Here is a 14,003-nt window from a genome sequence, read left to right as displayed (position 1 = left end):
TTGAATACGCATAAAATCTACGCCTGTTATGACTTGAGATGTTAAGAAGCTAAATGGATTTTTTCCATAGTGTTTTATATTTAATTTTTTTTTTAGGGGGGGGGGGGGTTACTCTCAACATGTACGGGCATAACAAAGCTTAGAAAAAAGGACCGTCGTTGTATGTCTTTATTCACTTGTCACATTTGTTGAATCTTATTAATTTTGTATAATGTAGGAAACAACAGTACTTCTTGGAGGAAATCATATTTCTCTGTTTTATTCTTAAAACTTGTCTGCTGCAATTCCTCTGTTTTACTTGCTATATCTTATTCTCCATATATACCTTCCCAGTTTTTTGCTATTTTTTGTTCTTTGAACTGAATTCTAAAAACTGAGTTTTCTTGAAAAATAAGGAGCGAATTTTAAGCTTAAAATGAGTAAGCTGACCTTTGAATAAGACGGTAAAACAAGCAAGTACTACTGTGAATAAATAAATGAAACCTCAGACAAACAGAAATTATCACAAACAAGTGTATCATTACTGTGTCTCAAACCATTCAAAAGGCCTGAGTGTCACTTTGGCTTTACAGACATGAAATTAATGGTTTAAATTGAGAGTTTTAATTAACTATATGATTTTTTGAACATTTGAAAGGGATTAATTTAATTAGGAACTGGTTAGCCCCTAACCCCCGTTTCACCTCCTGACTGAAAGATCATGAAACGGATATCAGTACGGCCGATCCGGACTATGATGTATAGTGCGGTTTCTTCATCTTTCATTCAATTGATTATATAAACATTAACGAAAATTGATTGTACATTTGACTAACAGAAAAAATGAACATTTTGACTGACAGAACGAAATTTAGTTACAAATATACTAGTATTGAAAAATAGAAATTAGCAGTATTTGATTATTGCAGTCCTAGGATAAAAATATAGCTCTCTTCATTATATATTTTGTTTCCAATTAAGCATAAAATGAGGTCAGCTTTCTGGTAGTTTTAAGGGTTAGCAATACCAGGTTTATTTGTTTTAAGTCCAGTGCAATTCGTTGAAAATTGTAGTTACCATGTTTAGGTTTTAAACTTCTATACTGCAATGCTAACATTAGATTTCTAACCAATAAGCTCAGACATCTTTGAGTACCAACTTGAGCATTATTTGTGAAATATGTAGGCTATGTACCATCTTTCGATTTGTCAATAGTCGGGATAGAACATTAGTATCAGATGTGCAATCAACAAGCTCAAAAATCCTTAAATACAAACGTTGAAGAAAATAAACCCGGTTTTTTAAATATGCATGCAGTATGTTTTGGTTATACCTGCTATATTTCAAAAGCCGCAGGTATCTCATCAACAAACTTGAAAATAATTAAATACCAACTCCAGTGGAAGTACTTACTTAACATGTTTTGATTTTGGACTTCTAAGCTGTAATATTCGCCTCAGATTAGTAACTAAATATAAAAAAAAGTTTCCGCAAGTGAAATTTAAGAGTACAAAAATTATCCTATGTTTATGTACAGGATAGTTTTGACAAATGTTGCAACTCCCCTCCCTCAACTCCGATCTTTACGCTAAATTTTGACAAGTATCCTAAACACAACGAGTATTGCCGGTTGGTAATGTCAAGCGTTTTATTTACCAATTTTTTTAATTTTTTTTTTAATGAACAGAAAAGATTACTGAAACATTTATTAGTTCAGACCAGTCTCTTTTGTCATTTGCTTTTCCAGGTTATTCGTTGGAGGTAAAAAATCAAAAGTCTCAAAAGTTATTTGTGAAATATGTAGGCTATTTATCACCTTTTGATTTGTTAATAGTCGGGATGCAACATTAGTATCAGATGTGCAATCAACAAGCTCCAAATCCTTAAATACAAACGTTGAAGAAAATAAACCCGGTTTTTAAATATGCATGTAGTATGTTTTGGTTATACCTGCTATATTTCAAAAGCCGCAGGTATCTCATCAACAAACTTGAAAATAATTAAATACCAACTCCAGTGGAAGTACTTACTTAACATGTTTTGATTTTGGACTTCTAAGCTGTAATATTTGCCTCAGATTAGTAACTAAATATAAAAAAAAGTTTCCGCAAGTGAAATTTAAGAGTACAAAAATTATCCTATGTTTATGTACAGGATAGTTTTGACAAATGTTGCAACTCCCCTCCCTCAACTCCGATCTTTACGCTAAATTTTGACAAGTATCCTAAACACAACGAGTATTGCCGGTTGGTAATGTCAAGCGTTTTATTTACCAATTGTCTTTTTTAAAAATGAACAGAAAAGATTACTGAAACATTTATTAGTTCAGACCAGTCGCTTTCGTCATTTGTTTTTCCAGGTTATTCGTTTGAGGTAAAAAATCAAAAGTCTCTGAATCGTGGCAGCCTAGGATTTTTGGTAAAGATGAATTCAAATTTTTCTATAAGAGAGGATTTGATTGTTTGGATTGAGGGAAAGACCAAGAGTTTTTCTGTTGATTTGTAATCTGAACAGAATAAAAAAATTATTAATCTGGTGTTTAAGCCGCCTAGCACTCGCTTAGACGAATTTATTGAAGATTTTGATCTGTTAATGTCTGGTATGTCCTGTGGTGGTTTAGATTTTATCTTCATAGGAGATTTTAATTTTTACTTGCTAGATTTAAATGGTGATAATTTCGATGTTTGTAATTACATGGCTGTTAATGATCTTTACCCGTTAGTATGCGTACCTACAAGCATTTCTAGTCATTCAGCTGCTTTGATAGATAGCGTTTTTGGCAGCTCTAAGTTCCTAATTACCAGTTATGCTGATGTGGGTATTTATCCCAGATCTGACCATCTCCCAGTTATCGCGAGGATTACTTGTGTGCAAAAACTAGAAGCAAAGCAAAGAAAGGGAAAGTGAGGCAATTGGAAAATGCTAATTTAGATAAATTTGCAGAGTAACTGAGTACACTTTGCTGAGATCCTGTTCTTGAAATATCGGGTGATGTAAATGATGCATACGACACATTCTGCTCGACTATACAACCGATTTACGAACAAACTTGTCCTTTAAAAATCTTTAAAGATAGGAAGGATGTACCCCGGAAACCCTGGATGAGAGTTAAAAATGTTCATGAAATAGAAAACAGGAATCATCTTTATGAACATTACCTTAGGACAGAAAAAGGTGAAAATTTTGAAGAATTCAGGATTGCCCGTAACAAGGTGAACTCTCTTAGAAGAAGAGCAAAGAGGGATTATTTCGAAAAGAAATTTACTGACACCAAAGGTAACTCGAAAGAAACCTGGAAGGTCATTGGAGAGATGATATCACAATTGCGAGCAATTGCGAGCCTCTCTCAATACAGGTAGATGGGACTACACTCCATGATCCTCTACAAGTGGTGGAACATTTTGCAGATTATTTCTCTAAAATTGGTCAAACAGTGCAACAGGAAAATATTCTGAGTCCTGAATCCTTCCGCGAGTATAAGTTTCAAGATGATAGAGGGGACAGATTAGCCTTTAAATTTGAGAGGTGTACCAGTGATGAACTACTTAAAAATGTCCGAAGCATGAGCTCCAATTCAGCGGTGATAGATGGTTTGAACCTCCGAGCTTTCAAGTCAGTTTTGGTTTACCTTCTGCCTTGTATTGTTCATATAATAAATTTGTCGCTAGAAACTGGAATCTTTCCTGAAGGTCTCAAAACAGCCAAGGTTTTTCCCCTTCACAAAGGTGGCTCAAGATCTGATATTGAGAACTGGAGGCCAATCTCCATCCTTCCCCTTTTCTCGAAAGTACTTGAAAAAGTTGTTCATCGACGACTCTACCAGTATTTGACACATCACGGTATCCTTAGTGATACTCAGTTTGGCTTCCGCAAAAGTCACTCAACTACACATGCGGTGTTACACCTATGTGATTTTGTGAATCAGTGTCTTGATAGTGGAAAAATACTTCTCACTGTTTTTATAGATTTTAAAAAGGCATTTGATACGGTTTATTTTAGTATTTTATTAAATAGATCAAAGCTTTTAGGGGTTAAAGGGGCTTGTTTGAACTGGTTTGATTCTTTTTTAAAGAGGAGGTCAATAAAGGTTGTAATTGATAGTGTGACCTCTAGTCCATATCTTGTGGTGTTCCGCAGGGTTCTGTGCTGGATCCGCTTTTATATTTGGTTTCTGTAGATACTATGGGATTTTACCTTCGTGATTCGTGTCTTACATTTCACAGATGACACTGCTATTTCTTTTCGTGGGGTTTCTTGTGGATGAGTTAATTAATAATGTAAATATGGTATTAAATGATTTAAGTGTGTTTACGTCTTTAAGTATGTTAGCGGTTAATGTAAAATAAAACAAGTTTTATTGTTTTTAGTCGAATCGGTAAGCCCTTTGATCTCGGTGGGCGAATATTATTTTCTGGTAATTCTCTAGAACAGGTTAAATTAATGAGCTATCTAAGTTTTTACCTAGACGGCAATATGTCATGAAAACGTTACAGTGATCTTGTGGCATCAAAAGTTGCAAGAGGCCTTGTAATTATACGTCGACTGAAGCACTTCGTAGTAGGGCGGGTGATGTTGCTTCTTTATCATGCGATTATTAGCCCCTATATATCGTACGGCTGTGTGTTATGGGCTAGCAATTTTTTTTGGTAATTTTAGGCGTGTACAGGAATTAGAGAATAAGGCAGTCTGTTTGATAGGGGAGTATGTTAAAGAAGCTAATAATACAGTAGCTTGTTTTAGATAATTAAAAGTGATGGATGTGGAACAAGTCCGCGACTACTAGGCTGCGGTTTTTACTTACCAGTGTTTTCATGAAGTGTGTCCATCGGTGTTTTCAGATTTTTTTTTTCGACAAAATGATGATTTGCATGATAATTATATAAGGAATGCGAATAATCTGGTAACAGAGTATAGGAGTGGAAGTCGTACTGGATTTCAAATGAAATATCTGGGCCAGGGGGTATGGAATTCCCTCCCAGATAGTGTTAAGGCGGCTGAACACCAGCATTTGTTTAAAAAAAAAGTAAAGATTTTTTTGTTAGGGGGTTAAGGAACCAGGACTCAGAGATTGAAGATATATGTTATTCTTTATTTTCTTTTGTAATTGTCTTCTTTTTTTCCTTTTTTTTTTCTGTGTTTTCTGTGAATGTACATCAATATTTGTGAAAATGAAGTTTAAAATTTACTTAGAGATTTAAAAGTTATTTTTGAAGTATGTTGAATTAGTTTGTGGTAACCGCCCAGTGCCAGTGCATTTATGTCTTCCCATGGGCGGTAAAATATGGATCATGTTTAACTAGGTAATTTTTGTAATAAATTAATCTAATATAAAAATGATACTTAAGTAAATATAGCTAAATTGGCCCTTTCATTCTCAATGCCTTGTAATAAAATAATTTAAACTTTTAATCACAACGCTCTTTTCAGCACTAATTTGAAATAAAAACCAAACATTGGCGGAAAGAGACGAAGGTTGATACAGGTGGCAAGCCCCCTCATATATTGGATATTTTTTTTCTAGTTTTAATTTTAACATAACCCTTTACTTTCAAAATGTTCTGCTAAAAAAAAAAAAAAATAAATAAAAATTAAAGAATGGAATACTTCAAACAAAAGTAAAAAACGACACACTTTAAAATTGTGTCAAACATAAAACGAAAAGAAATGATCACAAACAAGATTGGGGCTACCACCCTCTCAAACCGTTTGAAGCCTACACTTTCATTTGCCCTTTACTTATTTTGATTATATTCATTCCTGCTCGTTTCAAGTTTGGCTTGTTATATGGTTTTGTTTTTAAATGTATCACTCTTTAGTTTTAACTAATTAAAAAAGCTTTTTCCTAAAAATTCCATTAAACCAAATATGAACAAAAATAGAATCAAATAATCTAAGAAGCATAAAACTACCACAAATCAGTGTTAATAAATAAATAAAACCCAAAACGACCAGAAATTAATATGAGTATGGTTCAGAACCCTTATGCTTTCTAAAAGCCTGAATATAACTTGTACTTTACTGAACAAAATCAAATGTGTGTGCATTGTCAGCTTAATATACATATGCTGATATTTATTCCTTAAAATCTTAATTAATTGTTAATTTCTTAAAGTTATAAAAGTGAAAACATTTAAAAGAATTTTTTCCAGAAAAGGAAAAATTATATTCTGGCTTTTAGAAAGCATAGGGGTTTCGAACCCTACTCATATTAATTTCTGCTCATTTTGAGTTTGACTCAGTTATTTATTTTAATTTCTGTACGTGTTGGGTTTCATTTATTTATTGATACTGGTTTGTGGTAGTTGTATATTTGGTAGATTATTTGATTCTATTTTTGTTCGTTTTTGGTTTAATAGAGTTTTTTACTTTTTTTAAACTTATTTTGGGGGAAAATTTTTTTTAATTCATTTCTGTTCGTTTTATATTGACATTGTCTTTTTCAGGGAAAAGAAAAGACTAGTTTGTATCTTTCCGGTTTTCCTTTAAGAATTTATAGTTTGGCCTGCTAATTATATGCTGGAGAAAAATTTTCAGCAAGTTTTAACAACATAAACTCTTTTGAAAATCATGACACAAATTGCTTACTTTTGCTTAAAGCTCTTGCTCGGCAGCGTCGCCAGCGTAGAGGGAACCAGACGTCAACGCCGTCAGTCGTCTCCAGAGTGGCCTGTTTTGGGCGAGGATAGGAGCTTCGCTGGGGTCAATTCCCTACGCTGTGAGTCGGTCCCGGATTATATCCGCCCATCTCATATGTTGTCTACCTCTGGGGCATTTCCAGCCGTTTACAGTTGGATCGAAGTCAAATATAAGTCGGGCAGGTGTTTTACTTACCAACACAGCGAGTGGGACTCAAGCCGTTTGGACATGGGTGGTAATTTAAAGGACCGAAGGATATCCATGTTCCGTACCCTGTCGAGCCACCTAACGTGTTCGATTTTGTGGAGGTGTTTTGTCTGGACAGCATCTACCTTCATCATCTTCGACTGAGTCAAATGCCAAGTCTCTGACGAGTACAACACAACACTTGCTACCGAGGCAGAGTAGATATGATCTTTCGTGAGACGGCTGACCTGGGGTTTGTGGAATATTGTTCTCAGTAGGCGGCCAAAAACGGCGTTCGTCTTTTCCACCCTCGCTGATATCTCTGCATCTATATTTCCAGTATCTTGCATCTTGGCCACATACTTCTATAGTTGTCAGGGGGCTGCAGGGTTTCTTTTCCACAGGCAATATTTTGGTCTTGGTTCATTTTACGTTTAAAGCAGTGAGATTTTCGCATACCAATGCAACATCGTCAGCGAAGTCAACATTTGACAGAACTCTTCCAGCAAAATCGATGCACCAGCAGTGTTTTGTTGAGAACATGGTTCATGACATAGTTGAAGAGTTCGGGAGCAGCAGCACAGCCTTACCGAAAACCATTTCTAATTTGAAAATGTGATGAGATCTGGCCATTTACAATGACAGCACTTTCGGTCTTATTATACAATTCTTTGAACAGATTGACAGTTTTCTTAGGTACTCCAGCAGATGGAAGGATCAACCACAGTGACTGTCGGTCTGTCGACAATGTCGAAAGCTGATCGAAAATCGACGAAGGCAATATACGCCTACCTTTTTTATTCTAGAGTTTTCTTTATCAGCTGTCTAATTGTATGGATTTGCTCATTAGTGGACCTACCCGGCATGAATCCAGATTGCTGGTGTTGACGAAGTGGATGGAGGTACTTTGTTGCCTGCTTGAGCAGCAGCATGGTAAAGAGTTTGCCGGGTACAGAGAGCAGAGTTATTCCACGACAATTTGTATTCAACGATAATTAAACACTACTATTTGTATGACACAAATAGTAGTGTTTAATTTAGTCATATACATCCTCTAGTTGACCTAGTAAATAAAAGTTAATCCCATTCCCCAAAAATTATATCTATGCTCTTTCACAGCCTGGATACAACTGAACTCTTTTCATTTAGTAAAATTTTAAAAGCAGAAGTAGTAATAGAAGTAGCCCCGAAAATTTGAACTTAATACCCTAAGTTTTCTTCTTGGTATGTTGCTGAGATGTCTTATTGGCAACCAGCATACAAACATTGTGTTTTTATTTAATTGTAAAGCAGATTTATTTTTTAAGCATAATGGACAAATTACATAACTGTGGGGGGTTGACCTACCTAATAACCCTAGAGATATAGTTACTAGACCACTGAGCCATGCTGAACAAAATGGCTGTCTTAAAATTTTGACTGAAAGTGTCTGGAAAATTATGAGCCAAAGAGGAGGGCTGATTGCCCTCCAATCATTTTTGGCTCTTAAGAGGGCACTAGAACTTTTAATTTCCAATCAAATTGGCTCTTTTAAAATATAAGTGATGTTACTGGCTATGATAGAGCATCGCTGCCAATGTCCTTATATGCCCTATAGTGCTTATATCCCCTTTTAATACCTGCATGCATATAGGTTTTTGTTTAATTGAAATTCCTCCTAAACGTTCCCTGAAAGTTTCAACTTAATGCCATTAGTGTCGTTAGTTACAGTAACCATAAGAGCAGCATTAAATGAATACACACAGTGCCTTCTGGCTAGCTCAAAATCCACAATCTATGAAGGTATGACGGCGAAATTTTCAGAGAATATTTCTGTTTTAAGGATGACAACCTGCCATCCGTATGCAGGTTGTCAAAAAGGCATATCAGCAATATCTTAGGAACAGTTTCATATGTGAAATTTAAACTTACAACGCTTTTTACGGGGGATGTTGAACTAACCAAAAGACAATGTTCGCATCATAATACTAATGCTTCTGTTCCTACAACTTCTGCTACTATTACTATTGATGCTACTACTGCTACTAACACTAAGACTATTACCATTAACTGTATTGCTACTGCTGTATTTACTGGTGCTATTACTACAACTAATAAACCTAAGGGTATTAAGGCGAAAATTTTGGGCAATATTGTAACTGTATTGAAATAAATCGAAACACACTTTGCTCATATAGGTTTTCAAGAGGACATATCAGCAATGCTTCAGGACCGGTTGATGGTAGTTAAAAATTTCATCTTGTGTTGAAGTGGATGATGAAAAAAAAGTACTATTTGCATACTACCACTAATGCTACTACAATTATTGCTACGTATAATTATTCAACAATGCTGAAATAATTGATGTCTCAAAACTTTGTATGGTGAGATCACTTATTTACGCTTTAGATTACATATAAGCGCCCAAAATTTACTTAAAACACTACCTATTACTTGTAAACGATTTGAAAAAAATGCCTTAGATAGATTATAAGCACTTTTAATCCACTATACACCTTTTAGATCACTAATGAACACTTTAGATAACTTGTAAACAATTATAAATACTTACCAGCTTGAAGTAATAGTCCATCGTCCATCACCCTTGCCATCGCCCTATATTCAGTGTTGCCAAATTTTGGAGAAAACACTCCTTCGCTGATCACCCAATCTTTCAAATTGATTGCTGTGTTGCCAAATTTTGTCTCCTATAACCGAAAGAACTATTTAAAAAAAACTTTTACACAATAACTTAAGAGCAGAAGACATTCTAAGGGGTCAGCTATTACTTCAGGCTGGTTTACATTACTTTAGAGCAGAGGATAGCCCATTGCCCTGGTCATCGCCCTGTGTTCAGTTCAGGCTGGTTATAAGGGATATAAAGTGTTTGTAAATTATCTAAAGTGTTCGTGACGGATATCGTGACAATCGATTAAAAGTGTTTATTAATAAAAAGTGCATGTTCATAAGCGTTTACAAGTGATCAGAAGTGTTTAAAATGATTTTGGTTGTTTTTAAATAATCTAGAGTGTTTATAAGTGATGTCACGCTATAGATGCGCCTTTCCATTACAAGTGCTTCTAAGTGCTTAAAGTGATCTAGAGCCTTTATAAAGAATTATTAATGTGTATAAGTGTTTGACGCCTTTATAAGCGTTCTATAGTGTTTATAAGCTGTCCAAAACGTTTTTAAGTGATCAAAAGCCTTTATAAGTGATCTAAAGCGCTTACAAGTTATCGAAACAATTTATGAGTTATCTTAGGTGCTTTTAAATGTTCTAAGGCAAATAAGTGATTTAAAGTGCTTATTTGTGATCTAAAGCGTTTATAAGCAAAGCCTTTTAATTCATCTAAAGCGCCTATTAATGATGTAAAGCATTTATAAGTGGCTATTTTTTTTAGTGATCTAAAGCATTTGTAGTGATTAAAAGTTTTTTAAGTGATCTAAAGCATTTACAAATGACCTGAAGTGTTTATAGGTTTATAACCAGCCTGAAGTAATATCCTTTGGCCCTGGTCATCGCCCTATGTTTAGTTCAGGCTGGTTATAAGGGATAAAAAGTGTTTGTAAGTTATCAAAAGCGTTCATGACGGATCTAAAACATTTACAATCGATTTTGAAGTGCTTATTAATCTTTCTAAAGTATTTATTAGTGTTCATAAAGCCTTTACAAGTGATTGAAAGTGTTTAAAATGATTGTGGTTGTTTGTAAGTAACCTAGAGTGTTTACAAGGGATCTCACGCTATAGATGCGCTTTTGCATTACAAGTATTTTAAAGCGCTTAGAGTGATCTAAAGCCTTTATAAAGATTCGTTAGTGTGTATAAATGTTCTAAGCCTTTATAAGTGTTCTAGAGCGTTTATAAGCTGTCCAAAACGTTTTTAAGTGATCAAAAGCCTTTATAAGTGTTCCAAAGCGTTTCAATTATCAAAAGAATTTATGAGTTATCTTACGTGCTTTTACATGTTCTAAGGCAAATACATGATTTAAAGTGCTTATAAGTAATCTAAAGAATTTATAAGTGATCTAAAGCGTAGATACAATTGAAGAAAAGTGCTTTTAATCGTTCTAAAGCATTTGTTAGTGTTCATGAGCATTTACAAGTAATGAAAAGTCTTTGAAATGATTTTAGGTGTATGTAAGTAATCTAAAGTGTTTATAAGTAATCTCACGCGTTGGATGCACCTAAGTCTTATAGGTGTTTTAAAGCGCTTAAAGTGATCTAGAGCGTTTATAAAGATTTTTAAGCGTAAAAAACCTTAAATAAGTGTTTATAAGGATTTTGCACATATAAATGTTCAAAGCCTTTATATCTTCTAGAGCGTTTATAAGTTATTTAAACCGCTTAAGTGATCAAAAGATTTAATAAATGATCTAAATAGTTTATGAGTGGTCTGAAGTGTTTAAGAATGATCTAAAGCATTTACAAGCGATCAAAAGCGTGTACTTCTTAAGTAAAAAATTTATAAGTAGTCTAAAACGATTATAAATTATCTATAACAATTTACGCTTTAGATTCTTACCATTTAGATTGCCTTACCATTTATAAGTGTTTTCAAACTCTTGTAAGCGATCCAAAGTATTTATAAAGATCTTGCGCATATAAGTGTTCAAAGCCTTTATAAATCTTCTAGATTGATTAGAAGTTATCCAAAATGTTTTTAAGTGATCAAAAGTCTTTATAAGTTATCCTAAGCATTTAAGTTATCTAAAGAATTTAAGTTATCTTACGTGCTTTTAAATATTTTAAGGCAAATAAAAGATTTAAAGCGCTTATAAGTGATCTAAAGCATTTATAAGTGATCAAAAGCGTGGACTTTTTTAAGTAAAGAATTTGTGAGTTGTCTAAAATGATTATAAATGATCTATAACAAACAACACTTTACATTCGCCTTACCATTTATAAGTGTTTTCAAAATTTTTTAAGCGATCTATAGTGTTTATAAAGATCCTGCGCATATAAGTGTTCAAAGCCTTTATAAGTCTTCTGGATTAATTAGAAGTTATTCAAAACGTTTTTTAGTGATCAAAAGCTTTTATAGATGATCTAAAGAGTTTATAAGTGGTCTAAAGCGTTTAGAAATGATCTAAATATTTAGATCAAAGATCTTTAGGTCTTTGAAGGCTCTGAATACTTACACACACTTAAAACACAAATTTTTCATATTGATATGTCTTTTCCTAGTGCTATAAGCGCTTTATACCATTTATAAACTCTTTAGAGCTCTTTAGACTGCAGATCTTACAGTTTTCACATACGTATGAACGATTTAGATAGATTATGAAAAAACTTTAGATCACTTTTAAACGCTTCAGAATACTTAAACGCTATGGTCTACACTTTAAATTCTCTTATAAATTCTTTAAATCTCTTACAAAAGCTTTAGATCATCACTTATAAACAATTGAAACAACTTATAAATGATCTTAGATTAATGCTCTTATATTTTATTGCTTCTGATGACTTTTAAACACTTTAGATCCCTTATAAAATCTTTATATCCCTCATAAACTCATTAGATCAGCTACAAACACTTTAAATCACTTAAAAACTCTTTAAATCACTTGTTTGTTTAGATCATTTATAATCGCTTTAGATAACTCACAAATTCTTTACTTAACATGTAAACGGTTTTGATCACTTATACGTGCATTAGATCATTTATAAAAGGTTTTGATCTTTTAAAATTTTTTTGGATAACCTATAACTGCTCTAGAAGACGATTTAGAACGTATTCACTTATAATTGTTTGGATCAATTAAAAACGCTGAAGATAACTTATTAGCGCTATAAATCTATTAGCGCTTTAGATCATTATCACTTTAAACACTTTTAGTCACTAAAAACGCTTTAAATACCTTAAAAACATTTTCGTTCACTTATAAATAAATGCTGTAAATCATTAATAAGTGGTTTAGATTAATTAAAAGTGCTTTAGATCACTTATAAACACTTTAGAACACTTATAAGCACTTTGAATCACTTATTTGCCTTAGAATATTTAAAAGCACCTAAGATAACTCAAAATTATTTCGATAACTTGTAAGCGCTTTGGATCACTTATAAAGGCTTTTGATATCTTAAAAACGTTTGGACAGCTTGTAAACGCTCTAGAACCCTTATAAAGCTTCGAACACTTATGTACACTAGAAATTTTTTATAAAGACTCTAGATTGCTTTAAGCACTTTAAAACACTTGTAATGCAAAGGCGCATCTATAGCGTGAGATCACTTATAAGCACTCTAGATTACTTACAAATAACGAAAATCATTTTAAACACTTTCGATCACTTGCAAACGTTTTAGATCACTTATGAACACTTTAGATAACTTATAAACGCCTTAGATAACTCATAAATGTTGTACATCACTTACACATGCTTTTAATGACTTTTCCTTATAAGCAGACTGAACTGAACAGCCAGGGCGATGGGCTGTTCAATAATCCTAAGGCTGGTTGTAATCCAGCCAGAAGTTACACCCCTTAGAATCTCCTCAGCTCTGAAGTAATATAAACCAGCCTGAAGAAATAGCTGACCCTTCAGAATCTCCTCTGCTCTGAAGTGATTGTGTAAAAGTATTTTTATTAGTTCAATAGTATTTAGTATAGGAGACAAAATTTGTCAACACTGTAATCAATTTGAAAGACTGGGCGATTGGAGAAGGGTGTTTTGTTCAAAATTTGGCAACACTGAACATGTGGTAAAGCTTCTAATTTAGTCAATTTGGAATTTAGTAAAAATATATTAAGACGCAAATACAAAGTTTAGAAATACCACTTTTTATTAAGGTAAGGAGCATATCCTGCCAAGTTTTTGCTTAACGGGAAATTGAGAAATCATCACTTCCTAGCTATTACGTGGGTTGGGTAAAGGAAGGTGTGGTTGATGAAAATGTATAAAAGATACATTTTATCGGAAGGGGGAGACTGTTACTAATTTTATGCTGGACTGACCTCAGGTACGTTGTTTTTAGAAATACCTTGGAATCCTGTCGGATCATTGTAAGTGTCTGTATCTTATTATATATTATTGTAGTTTCTGAGACTTGTGGTCTACTTGGGACAGCTAGTTCCGGCAGAATATCTATATCTTGTATTAATACATTTTAGTGAAATAAAATCATTGTATTTTAGACAACCTCTCTACAATACATTTTTAGCCCCTCGAACATACCCAGTCGGTACGCCTCATTAGTCCGGTCATAGCCTAAGGCACGCTA

The sequence above is a fragment of the Artemia sp. Qi Xiang Cuo genome, chromosome 7 (genome assembly GCF_049724085.1).
Source record: "Artemia sp. Qi Xiang Cuo chromosome 7, ASM4972408v1, whole genome shotgun sequence".
Taxonomy (NCBI): Eukaryota; Metazoa; Arthropoda; class Branchiopoda; order Anostraca; family Artemiidae; genus Artemia; species Artemia sp. Qi Xiang Cuo.
The sequence above is the reverse complement of the archived record's forward strand: the minus strand, read 5'-3'. Positions refer to the sequence as shown.